Here is an 18,615-nt window from a genome sequence, read left to right on the forward strand (position 1 = left end):
ATGCTGATTTGGTAACTTACATATTGCAGAATGACCACCACTGTACGGTTACCTAACACCTTCATCAAATCACATAATTACTATTTATTTTTTGTAGTAAAAATGTATTTCTTTTCTACCTTCTCTAGATAAAAAGATAAAAGATCATGGGTGACATTAAAACTCCAAGCTAGTAGAAATAACATTTGCATTTCAATGGTAGCTCTGAATTGACATTTAGGAATTAATTATTTGGAAGGGAGGTAGGATAATTCCTGCATTTTAAGGTAGCTACCATCAGGAATGACTAGAATCTGTAACACTAATCAAGTAGAACAGCTTTCTTTGCATAAGTTTAAAAAACACAGCTCCATTGGACAGTGACAATGGGCCAGTGAATGACAGATGGAGAGGATCAAAGGACCCAGCATTTCTTTAATGCTGCTGATGGGCAGAGCTCTCTGGACGGCCATCTCATTTACCCCGATAGCACTGCTGAGATATAGGTACTAAGATTACTCTCAGATGGCAGGTAAGGAGACAGGAACCTTGAGAGGTTAAATAATTTGCCCAGAGTGACACGGCCAGGAAGGGACAGAACTAAGCCTGAGTCTTCCAAAATACAGGCTTTGGACAAGAGTGCTCCCCCATGTGCCTGGGGAGCATGGGGGAGAAGTCTGTGTGCCCAGTGAGCTGCCCACCTGGCATTGCTCAGTTCCATCCGCTAGCCAGGGCCATGACCAGAAAAAAACATGGAAAACTGGAGTGCATGGGACAGGTCACGGGCAGAGTGCACAGGGAGAGAAGCCAGCTACATCACAAGACCTATTCCTCTTCCTACCATGGAAATATTTGCTTATTTACAGTCCTACCAACAAAAATACCCATCCCCCTGCTCTCAACAGGCTGAGACCTTCATGGGGAAAGACTCATCCCAACCATACTTAGCTGTGCCTCTTGCAGCCTGCCAAGAGCAGACCTCACGCAGATGGCTTTGCCTGCCTGCTCTCAGCATCACTCTGCTCTTTGTACCAAAAGTCTGAGAGGCAGCCAATGGACACAACCTACCACCTGGACACCCCCTGGCTGATCCTGAAATCCCAGCCATCTGCGTGGCCCTCACGCATCCAAAACGTCCTAGAGCAAGTGTGGTGATGAGACATGGCGGTCTGCCTCCTGCTTGCCCAGGATGAACCAGCCAGCTGACCACTGTGTCTTCAGGAACAAGGCAAAATACACGGCAGTGGGTCACGTCGCTCATGATAGAAGATGTTGCTTCTTAGCATATGCGGTGCAAGGCATTTTAGAGGACACAGTAAGCTGCCTGCAGACACTGTCTGGGTCTTTGCCCATCAATAATATTGGAAGGATGCAAGAAGTATACGATGAAAATATACTGAATATAGGCACAGCTTGGTGACCCATTTGTCACTTGGGATGGCAATTTGGTAAAGCAGGTGGGAATTTTCCATCTGACTAGTAGAGTGAACTCCGTCCATGCCAGGGAACTCTTCTGGATGTGTGGGGCCCAGGATGCGTCTGGGCAAGCAGTGGGACGTGAAGGGAAAGGCAGCCAGAGCCCAAAGCAGAAGTTCCCACGTGTCCACGGCTCCCACTTGCTCCCCCCTGTCTTGTCTGTGGGCATGAATGGCCTCTGCCAGCTGACCGTTTCAGGCCACCTCCAGTTCCTTCTTCTCTCTTATCTGGATAACTGAGGCCAAGCAGAGAATCATCACCAGTCACCTAGGGTATGAACAAGACCCCATAGAAGATGTGTTCTGGGTTTCATTTCCACTAATTTCTTCCACTAATTTCAGCAGGCCTGCTGCACCCCTTCCTGTGGAGACCAGGTGGGGGCCCTTAACACTGCTACGGACCCTGAGCCCTTCACTCCCTGGGCTCCAGCCCTCCTGACTGCACTGACATCCGCTGGGCCTTTGGGGGCATAAATGCACATCACTGCTATGTGGTCAGTACTAAATTGTACTTGATTCCAGTTGCATTGAAGGAAAATAAAATAGCAATGGATTTTGCTATCATTATTGTGTTCGTGTCATTTCCATGTCCTCAGACATAGGAGTAGTATGAGAGCGCTGCTACAAAACATCAAGGGAAGATAGATGAGTTCAGTGCGTTAGAGCGTTCTGATGAATCCAGACTGTGTTTACTAGTCTTTACAGACACTACCATAAAGCACAGAGCATGAGACACCTGCCTTAGCCGTCAGAACCAAACCGCGAAGGCTGGGGGGCCGCGGGGTTTCGGAGGGGAGTGTGCTGTTTCGGAGGGGAGTGTGCTGTGCCCGGGGCAGGTGGGAGGCATATCTGTTAGTCTCTCAACAGAAACCAAATTCTAAAAAAGCACCACACACACACACACACACACACACACAGATGGTCACATTGCACATCCTGAAATAATCCTTTGTAAAGTCCAATTACAAAGCTTTATCCAAGTGCAGCCCTGGTGAGGAAATGAGCTCTGGGAATTTTAACCAGAGTTCTGTTTTCCTGAATGGGTAATGGAGTTCAACCATCCTACTTACTCAGGAAGTTAGTAGATGGGTGGGAATCTCCCCACAGGTACAAAAAAGAAGTTTACAATTTGGCATCCCATTCAAGATGCCAAAGCTCCCCATTAGCCACCAAGACTACAGCAGAAGCAGACTGATGCTCATAAACCATAGGCAGGCGCCTCTCCTCCCTACCAACGTGGTCCATCCAGATTTCCTCACCTCGCCCACCAGGACTGCACCGTAGACAAGGCTGGGGACGGGAGTGCAGCTCCCAGTCCTTCTTTGACCACCTGCTGGCCTGTCCTCAGTTACTGCTCAGCTCTGACATCACGCAGCAGGGTCTCCTCCCTTCTCCCAGTCCTCTCCCCAGGCCTCCCCAGACCACACTGTCATCACGGGATTCCTAAGCTCCCCTCTGCTCCTCACTCTTCTCTCTCACAGGCCCATTCTTCCTGTGGCTCTAGCTGGTGAGTCCAGCTTTAAATCTGAATACCCGCCTCGGAATCTCACTTCATCATTAGTCCCCACCCCCAACTTTCCTCTGTTCATCTCCACTAATTAATGCTGCAAACCATGTCTAATTCAATAGACTGAATATTGAACTGAGCATTCACCCAATTAACTCTACCCCCAAGTATTCCTATTCTCCCCTGTCTCAATCTCCTAACTGAAAGAGTTTCCTCAAAGAATCCCTGTCATATTTTTAGCAGTTGGCTTTTGGATCTCTTTTTTCAAGGTCTCCTCTATGTGCATTTTGTTTCCATCTGCACCACCATATTCATTACTCATGCATGCAATTATATCCTGAGCATCTCTATCTTCTTTTCCCTCCAGTTCACTTTTCAATATCATTCTAAAACCAATGATCACAAAACCCTGCTTTGAACAGTAACCCCTGCTGAGCACCCACCAATGACCGTCTGTCACCCGTCAGGGGACGTCACTCCTCAGCCTGACGGACATGATACCTCCTGTGACTCTCCCAACTGGTATAGTATTTTCACTGTTCTCTTATCTATTCCTGCAGTGCCTACTGTGTGCCAGACACAGGGAAACACACTGGCCATTTGCTATTCCATTGAATTATCATAAACACCTGCTAAAGTTTATATTAATGCAGATGAGGGAATGAGACATGGCAAGGTACGGAAGCTGCGGCTGCAGCCTGCACCAGATTCCATGGATGTGGTCCTAACCAAGACCCATGCTGCTGTCCATGTCATCAACAGATTGTCCTTATGGCCAAACATAGCTCTATGTGGTGGCAAAACAAGGTTCAATGGATTTAATCTATTCAGATTAGCTGCAGACTTCTACTCCAGTTCGCGTCATCTTTGCAACAATTCTCAGAGCAATAGCTTCTCTAAGCTCATCAAATCACAGTATCAAGATTTTCTTCTTTAAATGCTGAGTTCCCTCAAGTCCCCCAGTTCCTATCATTACAGGAACTAAAAGTCACCCACAACAGTGAGAACTGCAGTGTTACATTTCCTTTATTAAATCAGATACCAGCCCAGGAATGACCCCAAGTCGTGGTCATGATCACCTGAGCATTGGCAGATAATGTCGGTGTCAGAGATGGAGTCCAGTCCCAGGACTAACCCAGGAGGCAATGGTCATCAAGGGAGTGCAAGCCGTCAGGGAGACAACCATTTCCTCCCAAAACAGAATACGTATCTTTAAATTGTTCGTTGCACTTTTACATCTCTGTGTAGCCCAGTGTCTGACCTTAGAAAGCTATGGAATCTCACCCTCTGAGCCTGTTGATGTGTTAGTACAGTATTAACCTACTAACTTCCCTCAGTGCAATTCACTGAGGAAATCCTTGAATGAGCTAATGTCTCCCTCCAATAATGCAAACATGAGCTAGACGCAAACTCCACTCTCCAGTAACTTACTTCTGAGTGAACAAGAGAATCTCCCTGATACTAAGAAGACATGGACAAGTGTTATAAGGGAGGTCCTGATGCTTCCTTGAACATGGCATGGAAGACGACAGGAGACTCAGGAAAATCAGAAAGGAGTTTCGGGAAATGCCTTCTGATGTACTTTGATTGACAGAAGGATTTGGACATGCGGATGGAATGGAAGAAGATGCGAGGCAGAGAAAGCAAAGCAAGTCAGATCTCAGTGATGGAGTCTCTGTGGTCCGTGCAGAACAGCAAGCAGTCTGACCTGACCGAGTGTGGGTTATGGGGAGAAGTTAGATGGGAGGAGAGGGTGCAAAGCAGCTAGGACCTGAGGCCAAGGCCTCTGGAATTCAGTAGTCAGTAGTGAAAAGTGGAGACTTCTAATCATGAAGTTACATGATCAGACGGCTGAGAGAAAGATTTCTCTCCTACTTGAGCTTCAATAAGAAGCTGTATAACACAGTAACACAAGCACAAACTTGAGAAGCAGATGCCCAGTACCTACCCCAGGACCTGCATCACCATAGGCGCTCGGTACAGCATGGCAATCATGAAGGAACGAATAACTGTGGGGGTCTGGGGGGCAATGATGACATTGACTTCATGGAAAAATAAGGGAGAGGGAAATGCGAAGAGTGCAGAGGGCTCCATCTCCACTGCTGAGGCCCAGGTAGAGTGCTCACTAGATGTGCTGATAGCAGACCCGGAGCTGGGGAGGGAGACCGGGGCCAGAAACCAGGGATGGAGGCACACCCACCCACCAGAGGGCAGAGGGCACTCAGATGAGATGCAGGAGACAAGAGGCTCAGCACGCACCCCGGAAAAGCCTGGCCAGGGGAGTGGAGGAGGCCATAAGCCCGAGAGGTTAGATGGGGGAAGAAGTCAAGAGTCTGCAGCACAGACATTGAGTGAGGGACAGTTGTATCAAGAGACGGGAGGAGTTCTCAAAGGCCACCCAGAGCTGGGGGCCAACCGCTGCCACTTCTCTTAGGCCAGACTGAGCCCAGAGAGGAGTGTGCATTGTTCATTGCTAAAAGGTAAAATCCCAACAAATACAAAAATTGTAAGTAAATCTAAATACTTAATGGACAAGCTTTCTTAATTTTGACAGGCTAAAAATAAAAGCATGGTGTGTTAAATTATTCCTATGTCAGGAAATTCCTGTGACCAGAGCAGGACCTATTTAGGGAAAAACAGGTGGGTTTGGGGTTCTACACTTGTCAGTTCTTTCCTCTCAGAGGGCAATTTGCTGGAGGGTCCCAGAAGTGATGGGGTTTTTGCACAGAAAGTTTACTAAAGTACAATTCTCACAAATTCATCTGTTCTTTCCCTTTGCCGACATTGCATCTTGTTCTTGTGACCACAAATTAAGGATGTGATTTCTTAGCATAAATGGAAAGGAGGGAGAATCTATTCCTACTTCACTATCTTCACTTGAGAGCTGTGCCTAATGAGGATTAGCCACCGGGGAGGCTGATCTTGCTAGATTTCTCTTGGCACTCTTATTTCCTGAGCCCACCCTCCTCCCGCCCCATGTACTCAGGCTACCCTCTGTGGTCAGCTTGGGGAAAGATCATTCATATCTCCAAACTTTAGTCTCCATTCAGATGTTGTTTTTGTTTTTAAATCAAAAATATAGCCTTGAGCACTGTGAATACAGTAGACTGAACTTTGTTTTAGGAAAAAAATGTTAACAAGGCACTTAACAGCATGTTATGAATCAGTGAATATTCTGAAATGCAGTGTGAGTACCTTACTTCCCTTTATTTGTATCTTTTTAGTGTTGTGTGTACTGTTTGATGTCCTTCAACCAGGAAAGAGGTATCTTCGGAGGGACGAAGGGCCCCAGAAAGGATCTGGCGGCCTCACTGGCCTCCCCATCCAGGCTGTCCCCTTGTTCCCCAGAAGTGCTGCACTGCCCTCAGAGATTGCAGGATGGCCTGAAGGCTCAGGGCTGCTAGGTCCTGAAAACCCCGCTGTGGGACCTGGATACCCGTGCTTACAAAACCCAGCACATTAAAAGCACACAGACTGACCCGCGTCCCAGCTCTCCGAACGGCTGGGATCTGTTTTGCCTAATTCGTTCCTTCTCCTGTCTTCAGTCTGATGACATCGCCCAACACAAATAATGTTAAAACGAGTCTATATGTTTATATGTAAACATGTGAACAGTATTCTCTCACAATAAACGGCATTTAGCTTCCATCTTAAACTCTAAGTTTTGGAATCTGATGCTGAGTTAATTTAAATATTATGTTGTAAGAACTTTTTCTAATTTAAAAATTAGTATGTTATTTTCAGCATAGAAAATTTGGTAACTACAGTAAACAGAAAGACTAGATTTAAAATCACTTTTATATCCCATATCCAAAGGAAACCACTGCTAATGGTATATTGGTTTAGTCTTCCAGTATATCCATATGTGTGTGTGTGTGTGTGTGTGTGTGTGTGTGTGTGTGTGTGTGTGTGTGTATATATATATATATGTATATACTATTTATAGATACATTTCTATGTATGTGAAATATGTAATACATATATATACGATACATATATATCTGGAGATGAAAAAACATGAGCAGTGACACATATGCATTTGTATGTATAGATAGAAAATACATATTATTAGATTTCATAGCATGCATATAGGCACACATATACCTCTCTGTGAAAATAGAAGCATGGTGTACTTACCAAATGGCTCCCCTTTCCACCAACTCTGAGTGCGTTTCCATTCAGAGAAGGGTTAGCATCACCCAAATGACTTACCCCCCTCACTGTACCTCCCTCTCTAGCCAGAATCACCCTCAGTGAGGGCGGACACCGAAGGCTGCTGGTGTGGCGGATGCTGTTCTCAGCACTTCACATGCATCATCTCATTTAAAGCTCGAAGCAATGCTGTGAAGTGGCAAGTGGGGAAACTAAGGCACAGAGTGGTGGCTTGCCCAGTGTTACACAGGCAGCACGTGTCAGGCTGTTGGGCTGTTGTGACATAATATGAAATATATATTTGGTCGCATCTCCAGTTCCTGGCATGAGTTCCTAAGCCCTCATCATTTCAGGGCTGAGAAGAGCATCTTTTGTTCCAATGAGGTGACTCTGGGTGGGCTCCTGGGTGGGGCTGGACACCGAAAGACCAAACCTGGATTAGAAGCTTGGCACAGGCAGCCCTACCCTCATCCTCTGGGGGAAGACACTGGAACTATGCCCTGCCTCTGTAAAGCATCCCTGGATTGTGGGGTTCAGACAGCGTTTGGATCAGCAGATGCATGTGTGTGCTGAGAGGGTGGGGTGCCCCAACTCCACGCCCACAGACCCTCCTGGACCTTGCCCTATGGACTGCATCACTGGGCTGTTCACCTGTATCCTCCAGTATAGTTTTATAATAAACTGATAAACTGAAGTGTTTCCCAGAGTTCTGCCAGCCTTTGTAACAAATTACCAAACCTGAGGAGGGCTTGGGGAAGCAACGGTTTGCAGCCAGACTCCGAGTGCCAGTGGCTAACCTGGGCGTGGATTGGCAGGTGCCGTGGGATCAGTTCCTGGGGGGCCTGATGTGCACCCCCGGGTCTGCGCTGGCTCTGGGTAGTTAGCATCACAGCTGAAGGAAGTGATAGGTGGGTGTCCACAGAGAATCAGGCAATCGCTCAATGCAGATTTACACATTAGCAAGGTTTTTCTACCAAAAATCATAAAACCAGAGCTGTCAATAGTTTTTTACTAAAACTGATACAATGAATATCTTATGGCCAAATATTCATGAATATTGGCAGCTGTTTCTCTAGGATAACATTTTTGTCAGTGCAGTTGCTGAGCCTAACTACACACATGTTTTAAAAACTTTCGGTGTGCATTTTCTTAAGTTGTGCTCCATCCTGTTGTTTCAATTCTGTGAGCTGGTGGGGGAGATCCTTTTATTTCTGCTTTTGCTAAGCCTATTAGCACCATAGTAAACTCATCTCCAGTCCCTCAGGAGTTCCCGCCCGGAGAAGGGCAGCTGTTTCTCTTCCTGCTTTTCTCAGGATGGGCCAAGCTGATTTCAGCATTGTTGCTGATAAACTGCACAGGGGGCTTTACAGAGCTGGGGCGCCGCCCGCTCTGAGATCTGGGACCACCCTTCACCAACACCGTGTACAGATGCACTGACTTGGAAGCTCCCCCAGCGTGTTGGGGGGACCCGCCATCGAGGTCTCTCAGTGGCTTTGTTAGAAGATTGCCCCTTGCGCCAGGGTGTCAGATATGAATCAAGATCCATGCATGGGCGGACACCAATGCTAAGTCTGTTTTTCATCCCAGCTCTAGCATACAGGCAACTTTCAAGTTATGGTCCTGCTTAGCTACCCTCTTCTTTCACTTCTCATTTACTAGAAGCTTCCAAGTATAATGTGCTCAGTGTTGAACTAAATCAATATCCACATTAACATTCTTTCAAAGGCAACAGTCCATCAGCCAAATGTCTCCCTTCCTGCGACCTTGCTCTACACGCAGGCTGCGCATGTGCCTAGCACTGTCCCCATGACTCTCCCTGCCAGCACACAGTGGTATCGTGTCCCGGATAATATCCAGGTTAATTAACCTTTGGGTGCAAACACCAGATCCCTGTGACACTCACTTCCTTCTAACTCATTACATTCAGCCTGAAAAGCAGCATGAGCTGCAATAAATGCATTAATTAGGAAAATGATTAAATGCAGTCGCCTTTATTACCGTGGCAGTTAAGCTTCTCTGCCAGGCACCTGAAAAGCCATCCTCACAGGGGGATGTCTGCGCAGGGGAGAGACAGCTGTGTGAAGGCCTGGGCCCCCACCATCTTGCTAGAAGATGAACTCCAGCTTCCACCGAGTGGTTGTCCAGAGAAGCCTGGCAGGCGCACAGAGAGCGCGTTCACCTGCGATTCCCAAGATGCCCTGCAGAGACAGATGCAGAAAAGGTGTGGACACCGCCACCTTTGCCACCAGCAGGATGTACAACCACATCATGTACAGGTGGGGGTGCTCCGTGGCTGATGGTGTCTCACAGTGCTTGGATGAGAAGTTCCATGTGTGGCTTGAATGGAAATTAATAATAATAATTTGAAGATGGGGCAACATTTCCAAAGAGAAATGAAAAAGTGATTAGTCGATACATTCCTTTATCAAGGAGATGTGCTCAAAGCTACACGACAGTCTACCAGGATGATCCTGCCCGCGCACCACCGGGGTCCCGCCCTGGATGGGCGAGTGGGAATCTGGTCTGCCTTGCCCAGCCAGGAATGTCTCTGGGGCTGAGTTAAACTGCATCCAGGGAATGAACGGCCCAGAGCACTCCCTCCCGCGTCTCGGCTTTGGACGACCCCAGGGGTCCCGGGGCACCTTCCTCCCCCTGTTATCCTTCCAGTCCCAACTAAGGCGATGTCCACCCTTCCTAACAGCTCTAAGATTCCTTCTCCTCCCCCCATACATGACTCACCTGTCTCCTCCCGACCTTCCTGCAAATCACATTGCTTCACTCTTCCCAGTAAATTGAAATTCACCCACTTACCTTGCAGCCATGCCCATGCCCTCAAGACTCCAGTAGGCTGCCTGCTGCACAGTAAGTGCTCAATAAATGTTCACAGAACCTGATTTAGGAGCCTAATACACAATATCCTCTGTGAAGATTTAAGGAAAGAAAACCAATTTATACTACCAATTCCACTGAAGGTCATAACTGAAGTGTGTAAGGCTCTCTGACTGCACAGCCTGAGGTAGACAGAGCAGAGAGAGGAGTCGACAGCTATTCTCCATCACAGGGGCGGGATGCTTCTCGGGAGACTGTGAGCTTAAGCTCGGGGCCAGCAAACCCCTTGCAGAACAGCCCTCTGTCCCTCCCCACAGGGCTTTCTGACTCTCCATCCTGTCTTCTGTATGTCTTATTGATAAATACAACTAAATCTGAGAAGCAAGGATTTTGACATTTTCCATTTTCTATGGGGAAAGTTATTAAAAATTAAAATTATTACCAAAAGTGTCTAAAAACCTCTTTCCCCCTAATCCAACAGGACTGGTGTCCTTACAGCAAGGGGAATTTGGGCTACAAGCATGCACACAGGGAGAACGCCTTGTGAGCACGAAGGCAGGCATCGGGCTGATGTGCCCAGCAGCCGTGCCCCACAGCGCCAGCAGGTACCAGGCACTCCGGGAGAGGCCCAGGGCCGCTTCCCCCTCACAGCCTCAGAAGGAGCCAGCCCTACCCGCACCTGGAGCGCGAGCTTCCAGCCTCTGGACTGAGCTGGTATGCCTGTCATTCAAGCCACCCTGTCTGTCTGCTTTTTACAACAATCTACTTGGTGGTCTTTCAGAAACCCCAAAAGTGGCTCTGTCCTCCTGGGCCGACCTCCCAGCAGGAGGCAGTGGGTCCAGAGGAGGAAGGCACCATGCAGCAGCACCAGGGTGATGAGAGGCACTCCATGTGCTCACCTCCCTCTGCACAGGACCAAGGATGAAGACCCGGGACAGAGCAATGTGCAGCCCCAGACGCACGTCCACGGGGTGCAGGGCCAGGGCACAGCGGGCCCCTTCGCCTCTGCCGTCATCAGCACTGCCGCCCAGTTACCACACTGGGCCTTGACCACCTACAGCGCCCTACCTGTCTCAGCTCTGCCTAGTGGGGACCTGGAAGCTCCCACCCCATGGACCTTCAGTCCCCAGGCAGGCAGCAGCTCGATTCCCAGCTCGCCTGCACCAGGAGCCTCCAAAGCGGCCAGGCTGGGCTGCGTCTGACAGCGCGCTGTTGCCCGGCCAGGCAGGGAGCCTCGTGGCCAAGAGGCGCAGGTCCGGGGGTCTGCACCGTGGGCGGGACCCAGGGGCATCCTGCCCCGCCAGGCCAGCCGCAGAGCCACCACTGGACACCAGGCCTGGCCTTCGGGCAGGTCCTTTTTCCTGACAGCAGCCCACTGCCTGACCTCAAAGGGGCCTCCTCTTCTCCAGGACCAGTTCAAAGGCAGCAGGAGCCCCTCGGGACTGTGCGCCCTGTAAACTCCATGCGGAGAGAGTGCATGTGGGGCCGAGACAGACTGAGATGAGGGGGAGTGTGAGCGGGAGGAGCTGACAGAATCTCAGCGGGACGTAGCCCCAGACAGCCCTGAGCAGCCACTCCCGCCTCCGGCCCCCCTGCATCGGCCCAGAGGGGCTCCGAGCCAGCACAAGGACAAGCTTCTGCATTTGACCTGCACTTTCCAGGCCCCTAAATCTCATTGGACACCCTCATGGGAAACATTTCCACCTGGGAACTCACCACAGTAGCAACATCCTGGGTACCTGCTCGTGTGGCACTAAGCCAATGAAAGGATTTGGAAAGATATTTTTGAATACATGGAGATATTCAGAGTGCACTTCCGCAGCCTTCAAGTTATGGTGTTGACAGGAGGCGCTGGCTTTGAGCACAATTGGCTGCTGACAGCTCTGTGGGAGTCACGTCTTCCAGCCCTCTTGACCAGGACGGTTCTGTGCGACCCCATGACACCAGCCCAACCTCAGCTGGAAGAGCAGCATGTGCTCTGAAGCATAGGAATCTGCTGTCCTTATTCATCCATGCTAGTGTCCCCTGATGCCACTTGATGTCCCCACGCCAACTGAATCTTGACTCTCACCATCTGCCCATACGTCACCCTCCCTCATGTGCCTTCTCTGTCAGGGCAGGCCAATATATATATATATATATATATATATATATATTGTTATCATTCATCTACAATTACATGAGGAACATTATGTTTACTAGACTCCCCCCACCACCAAGTCCCCCCCACATACCCCATTACAGTCTCTGCACACCTATATATTTTTGACATCCTAATGACTCTAAAGATTCATAATCATTTCCAGGAAAGGCATTCCACTTAACAATCATTTGCATAAACCCACCAATTTGGAGTGCCCGCCCCTGGTAAGGGGGCACAAGTAAACTGCAAATTTAATTTGCTCTCATATCTGCTGTCATTATAGCGGGCACTCCTGGGCTCAGCAACTGGCTGGGACTCATATGTTCCAATCCTCCTTTTGTTGTGACTGTTTTTAATTATAAGCACTTCCACTGACACGAATCACTGTTCAAATTCCAGCCAGGGAAGCAATTTTTTTCTACTTAGTTAAACTGAACCAAAGCACATTCTGGCGAGAAACACAGAGGCGCAGAACAAACCCATTACAAGAGCAGCCGCTGTCGGCTGCTGTCAATCTGTCTCGTGCTGGGGAGGGCTGGCCGAGCTCTGGGACTCTCACCAGCATTGTGCTGACGACATTTTCTCAGAAAGAGGCTGTGGACAGGAGATGTGTGTGTCTGTTTCAGGGATCACAGGCCCTTAACCTGGATCGGGGCCACTTCTTTGCTCTACTGCACTCTGCCTGCATGTTATTCTGCAGTGAGTTAGTATCGATGCATAAATGTTCTTAAGAAGTGTAGCCATGTGTGCAGATCGGCCCCTGTGGCTCATGTCTGACCGAGCTCCCCCTGCACATCAAACCAGCTGCTGTCAGTGGGACACCAACTAGCCAACCATCAGGAGAAGTTTGACCTTTAACTCTGGGTCACTACTAATGGCCAAGGCTCAGCAGGCAGAGGCTCCAGCAGAAATCCAGGTGGAGGTGATGGGTGGGAGAGGATGGTTATGGGGATGGCCCAGGAGGGCATTTTGTGGAGAAAAGGAGCAGAACCTGGGGACCTGGTTTCCCTGACACTGGGACCCTGATATCAGGGGGATTCATACCTGCCGCTTCCTTCACCCAACAAAAACCGGGACTGGTGACAGATGCAGGCAGAATGGATTTCAGCCAAGACGCAGGATGACTGGGTGCCCTGGGGCCCTGGGTCTGCTCACTGGGCCGGGCTCCACCTGCCCAGATGCTGCCTTCTGATTTGCCGGGCCTGGATTTCACCTGTCCCTCCCTCTGCTCCAAACTACAGGAGTTGGCTTTTTCTCCCAGAAGCTGGCCCAAAGCAAGTGGAATAACCCTGTGTGTCCTGCATGTATGAACTGCATCCTCCCAATGACCTTGGGAGGCAGGAACCATGAATATCCTCCCCGGGCAGACCAGGAACAGAGATTTGAGGGGCTTCCTTCTCTGTGACCCAGCCACCAGCTGCTCTCTGTGACCTAGCCACCAGCTGCTCACATGCACAAAGAGCACGTCTGTGTCCAATCCTGGACCTTGGACCTTCTGAGCTTTAGGCCACCCCACACCCTGCATGCTGTCCTGAGCATCCGCACTGAAGAGAGGCTCCAGGGGATTTGTAGAACTTTCCCAGGTCTGGAGGCTAGCGAGTGCTGGGGTCTGGCACTGGTACTCTGCCTCCATGCTCACAGCCACCCCCACTCCTTGTCATGTAAGCAGGACTTCTCACTTTGAAGTGGAAGGACCCTCATGTGGTTCAGGCATGACAACGTAGACAGAAGACATGACAGCAGGCGTCCCCAGCACTCGGCGCATGCTACCACTCGCCGCCTCCCAGGTGCTCCCAAGTCAGGGCAATTGGAGGTCACACTGGCCCTGGGGGGATGCTTGGCTGCATCTCTGATGGCTCCTAGGAACCCAGACCCCCGACTTGGTGTCAGAGAGTCTGGGGAGCTGGCAGGTGGCCTGTGAAACTCAGCCCATGCCTGAGTTACAAGAACTGGTCTCAGTAGCAGCCAGCACAGGAGTGATCAGAGAACACAGATGCTGGGAGGGGCCTCTGCGAACGGATGGGCAGCTGCGGCCCCTGCCGCCAGTCAGCATCTCCAGCAGTCAGAATCACCCAGCCAACAGCGTGGCTGGACGCACGCTTCACAGAAGAGGAGCCTGGGAGGGGTCTCTGCATTTCAGTTCTTTGCCTCTGGCAGGGACACTGACCATTGTATCTTTGGAGAAAGAATCAGGGTCATTTCTCAATTAAAAAATGTTCTTTTCTCTCTCGCCTTATGGAGGTTCCTGGAATCTTCTTTGATTTTCAGGAATTTTCCTCCCTGTGTCTGTCAGATTAGGCACACCACCTTAGCCAGCAGAGGGCCTGTCCTCTAGGCCCTGCACTTGAAGATCGCACTCAGGCCCTCCTCTAGTCACATTCTCTTTGCAGAACGAGGAGGCCATGAGGCCCAGAGGACACATGTGTGGGAGCCCGTGCACAGGCCTGCTAGAACATCCCGCCCATTCCTCACCTACACAGCCATTCACCCCAGCTCAGTGCTCCCAGCTGGACCTCATCACCAGAGGGCGGTCCCCTGCCAGAGGGCGCAGGAGCAGGGCGACAGAGCACAGGCCCATGGGTGTGGTGGCCTCGCGCATGAGCAGAGGCCCCTTGGGCTGTGGGCTGAGGCTGAAATGGGCTAGGATGGGGGCAGCAAGCCTGGAGCCCACTGACCCCATCCTGGGAGGCCTGAGAATCCTGACTCGCACTGGCATCTCCAGGTCCTTAGGAAGACACAGTGGCCAAGACCAGCAGGGAGAAGGTGTCTGGTTCAGCGGCTACAACCCTGCTGCTCTTAATGCCTCCCCTGACTTCCAGCCTCAGCAGTGGCCTCGTTGGCATCTCATTGGGTGTTCAGTCCCCCAAGTGGGGGCCTGCCCTGCTCTCTCCAGTGAGGGCCCTACAATGGTCGTGTGATGTTTGTAAGGAGCTGACGCCCCAGGTTGTGCCCAGAATGGTCATTTCTCAATTGGCTCTATCAGACAGCAGCTCACTCAGGACCCAGGTTCCAGACCCTGAGGTGGCCCCGGGGTGCTTCATTTAAGGGGGTGTTTTCTTCCTTAGAACACAATTTCTAGGGCTAACAAAGAGAAAAGGTTGTGGTTGGCTTTTAGAGGACAGTTTGACACTGCCACAGAGCTGAGTCCTGCCAGAAAGTGGCAGTCAACCCTCCAGGGCTCAGCCGGGGGCTGGGGCATGCAGGAAGAGGCAGAGTCCCGGGGAACTTGTGGAGAGGTGATGAAGCTGCAGGAGCAGCTGCAGCCACATCAGCTGGAGGAGCCACGACGCCTCCAACCAAGGTCAAAGAAAAATGGAGTTTTAAAGGGTGTGTATATTCAATGTGTCTTCACAACTCCAGATGTACTTGATGCCCATGTTAGAGATGAGGAAACAGAGACATAAATGGCAATTTGTTAGAAAAAGCAGAGGTAACTTACCAGGTTTTAACCTTGGGTCTGTCTGTCTCCTAAGACTGCTTCCTATCCATTATTTCATAGTGAGGTATTGGAAATTTTAAAAAGAAGCACAAATCTATAAGACTTAGTGACAGATTATCTGAAAGGCAAGAAAAAGAAGAAAAGTTAAAAGCTTGAATAATCACTAAATGTCTAAAAACAGGGAAGGTCAGGATGGAGATTTCAATGGGGAAAAGGTTATAAACTCAGAATTCAGTCCATGGGCTCCATGCCAGAAAGGAGCACCCAAGATGCTCAGCAAATAAGCTCTGTTGGGTCAGGGGCTCTTTGGAGATGGAGGCATAGAGGTTATGGCTGCAAGTCTGTGTAGAAAAGGGCTGCCGGGGTCAAGGACACAAAGGAAGACAAGAGAAAGAGGAAGTTGTCCATTGCATCAAATGCTTCAGAGTCCAGGAAAATAAAAAAGAATGTCCTGAAGTTTCTGCCTTTTCTTCAATCTAAGTAGAAGGAATATCCATGACCACCAAAACAGTTACTTAAAAAATCTGTTTGCATACCACAGAGAAAGTCAACAGAGAAAAAGTTGGTTGCTGATATTACATATGTAAACACTCCCTTTCCAAAGAATGGAACTTAGCCCACCCCACTGCCCTTCTTCAGTGTATGCTGGACTTAAGTGATTCACTTCCAAAGATAGAGCATAGAAAGGGAAAAAGCAGGGTGGAGGGGTCTTAAGTAGATCCTCTCCCTGCACCCTTATTTTTACAGAGGTTTCTATGCCACAGATAAACCAGCAGTGGCCAAGTTTGGTGGGTGGGCTGAGGCCATGTGGCTCTTTCCCGTGGGACCCATTTGCTATGCCTCCCTGCTTCCCTCCATCCTCAATCTCTGGAGCACATTCTCAGGCCAGGCGTTCCTGTGGACTGATGACAAGCAGAGCAATGTCAGTGTCATTGACCTAAGACCAACCAATGTACTCTGATCAAAACATGGGTAATCAGAGCATGGTGCTTTCATGTTTTTCAAAGTTTTGCTTTCACATTTTTCTTGCTTCTAATTAGAATCTTTTCTTTTCCTCTTGAAGACCTTTTAACATTTCTCATGATGCAGGGTTGGTAGTGGTGAACTCTTTAAACTTGGGTTAACCTGTGAAGCTCTTGGCCTCCCATTCCATCCTGAAGGATAACTTTGCTGGGTAGAGAATTCTTGGTTGGAGATTTCTCTCTTTCAGCATGTGAGTATACCATGATACTCCCTTCCAGCCTGCAGAATTTCTGCTGAAAATCAGATGTTAGCCTTATGGAGTTTCCCTTGCAGGCATAACTCTTTGCTTTTCTCTTGCTGTTTTAAAATTCTCTCTCATCTTTGATCTTTGACATTTTAATTATGATGTGCCTTGGTGCGCCTCCTTAGGTTTACCTTATTTGGTGCTCTCTCTGCTTCTTGGGTCTGGACGTCTGTTTCCTTCCCTAAGTTAGGGAAGTGCTCAGCTATTATTTCTTCAAATAAGCTTTCCACCCCTTTCTCTTTCTCTTCTCCTTCTGGGACTTCTATAACATAAATGTTTGGATATTTGATATTATTCCAATGCCCTCTTAAACTGCTGTCATTTCTTTTTATTTTTTCTTCTTTCTGCTGTTCAACTGAGTGCTTTCCATTACTCTGTCTGCCAAATTGCTGATTTGTTCTTCTGCATCTTCTTATTTGCTATTTGATTCCCTCTAGTGTATTTTGAATTTCATTTATTGTATTCTCCATCTCTAATTGGCTCTGTTTATATTTTCTATCTTTTTATAGAGGTTCTCACTGAGTTCCTCCACTCTTCTCTCAAGTCTAGGGAGCATTTTTATAATCATTCATTTGAATTCTTTATCTAGTAGATTGCTTAACTCTGTTTCATTTAGCTCATTTTCTGAAGATTTGTCATGTTATTTTGTTTCAAACATATTCCTCTGCCTCCTCATTTTGACTTTCTGTGCTTGATTCTATGAAGTAGTAGAAAAACTTTCCCAGTCTTGAAGGGTTGGCCTTGTACAGGGAAGATCCCCTGGGCTCCCTGCTATGCCTGATGGTTTTGGCTGGCTGGTTGGAGGCTTAGTGAGCATGAGACAGGGCTGTCATAGTAACAGGGTTCTCAGGGCATTGTTTTAAGGGGTAAGGGAGTGCAGTCCCAATTGGAGGGGCTCCTTAGTGGATACCAATGGAGTCCTTACTGATGAGCAGACAGCAGGCCTGGGTATGATTTCCAGGAGAGCCCTGCATCCACTGCTACCAGCCAGCCACATGACAGCATGACTATGTTGCACTGTAAGCACCTCTTGGTTGTTGACTCCACTGCATACAACTGAAATGACAGATGGCACCATACATCCCAAATGAGCAGTATCATCTCTCGGTCATTGCCTTTAGAATAGAGATGATGGATTCATAACAAATGGTCAAAAATTATCTAGCATAAATAAAGTTAGTAGTCTCATCTGAATTATGCCAGAAAAAAAGCTCTCTCAAGCCCACTGGGCAGGAATGATACCACAGAGAGAAAGAATGCCTCACTTGACATGGAGACAGCCCTTCCTCTCTGTACCCCTGAGAAAAAGCAATTCTGAAAATTCCTCCACTGTGGCTGACACCTCATCAAAACCACATGGGCTGTGAAGTTTTACTGAGATGAAAACAGCTTCCTTTGCCAGTGAATTCAGAGTGCTGATAGCTGGATGGTGCATGGAGATAAAGGAAAGCAGCTGAAGCAGGTGCATGTAGAATATGAAAGAAGATACAAACTCTCCTCTCTAAATGTCTCTGATTCTGAGATGCATGTCGCAGTTCAGTGGCTGCTGAAATGTTTCCTCACCAAGGACAGTCATTGAATAGAAACACTTTAAATAACCCTCTTTTTAGCATTAAAGTAGAGAAAAGTAATAGTGCCAGGAACCTACTTAGGTAGTTGAGTCATGAACAGCTCTGAAAAGGAGCCTGGCCAAGGTTGGACTGAGCAAGGGGACAGAACTTCTGGCTTGCTGGCCACCGCTCCCCAGCATAACACCTGGGCAGGCATCACCATCTCAGCAACCATCCTCCTGGCAAGCCAGCCCTTCTCCATAGTGCCACTGCC

This window comes from Manis pentadactyla, chromosome 2 (assembly GCF_030020395.1).
Source record: "Manis pentadactyla isolate mManPen7 chromosome 2, mManPen7.hap1, whole genome shotgun sequence".
Lineage (NCBI taxonomy): Eukaryota > Metazoa > Chordata > Mammalia > Pholidota > Manidae > Manis > Manis pentadactyla.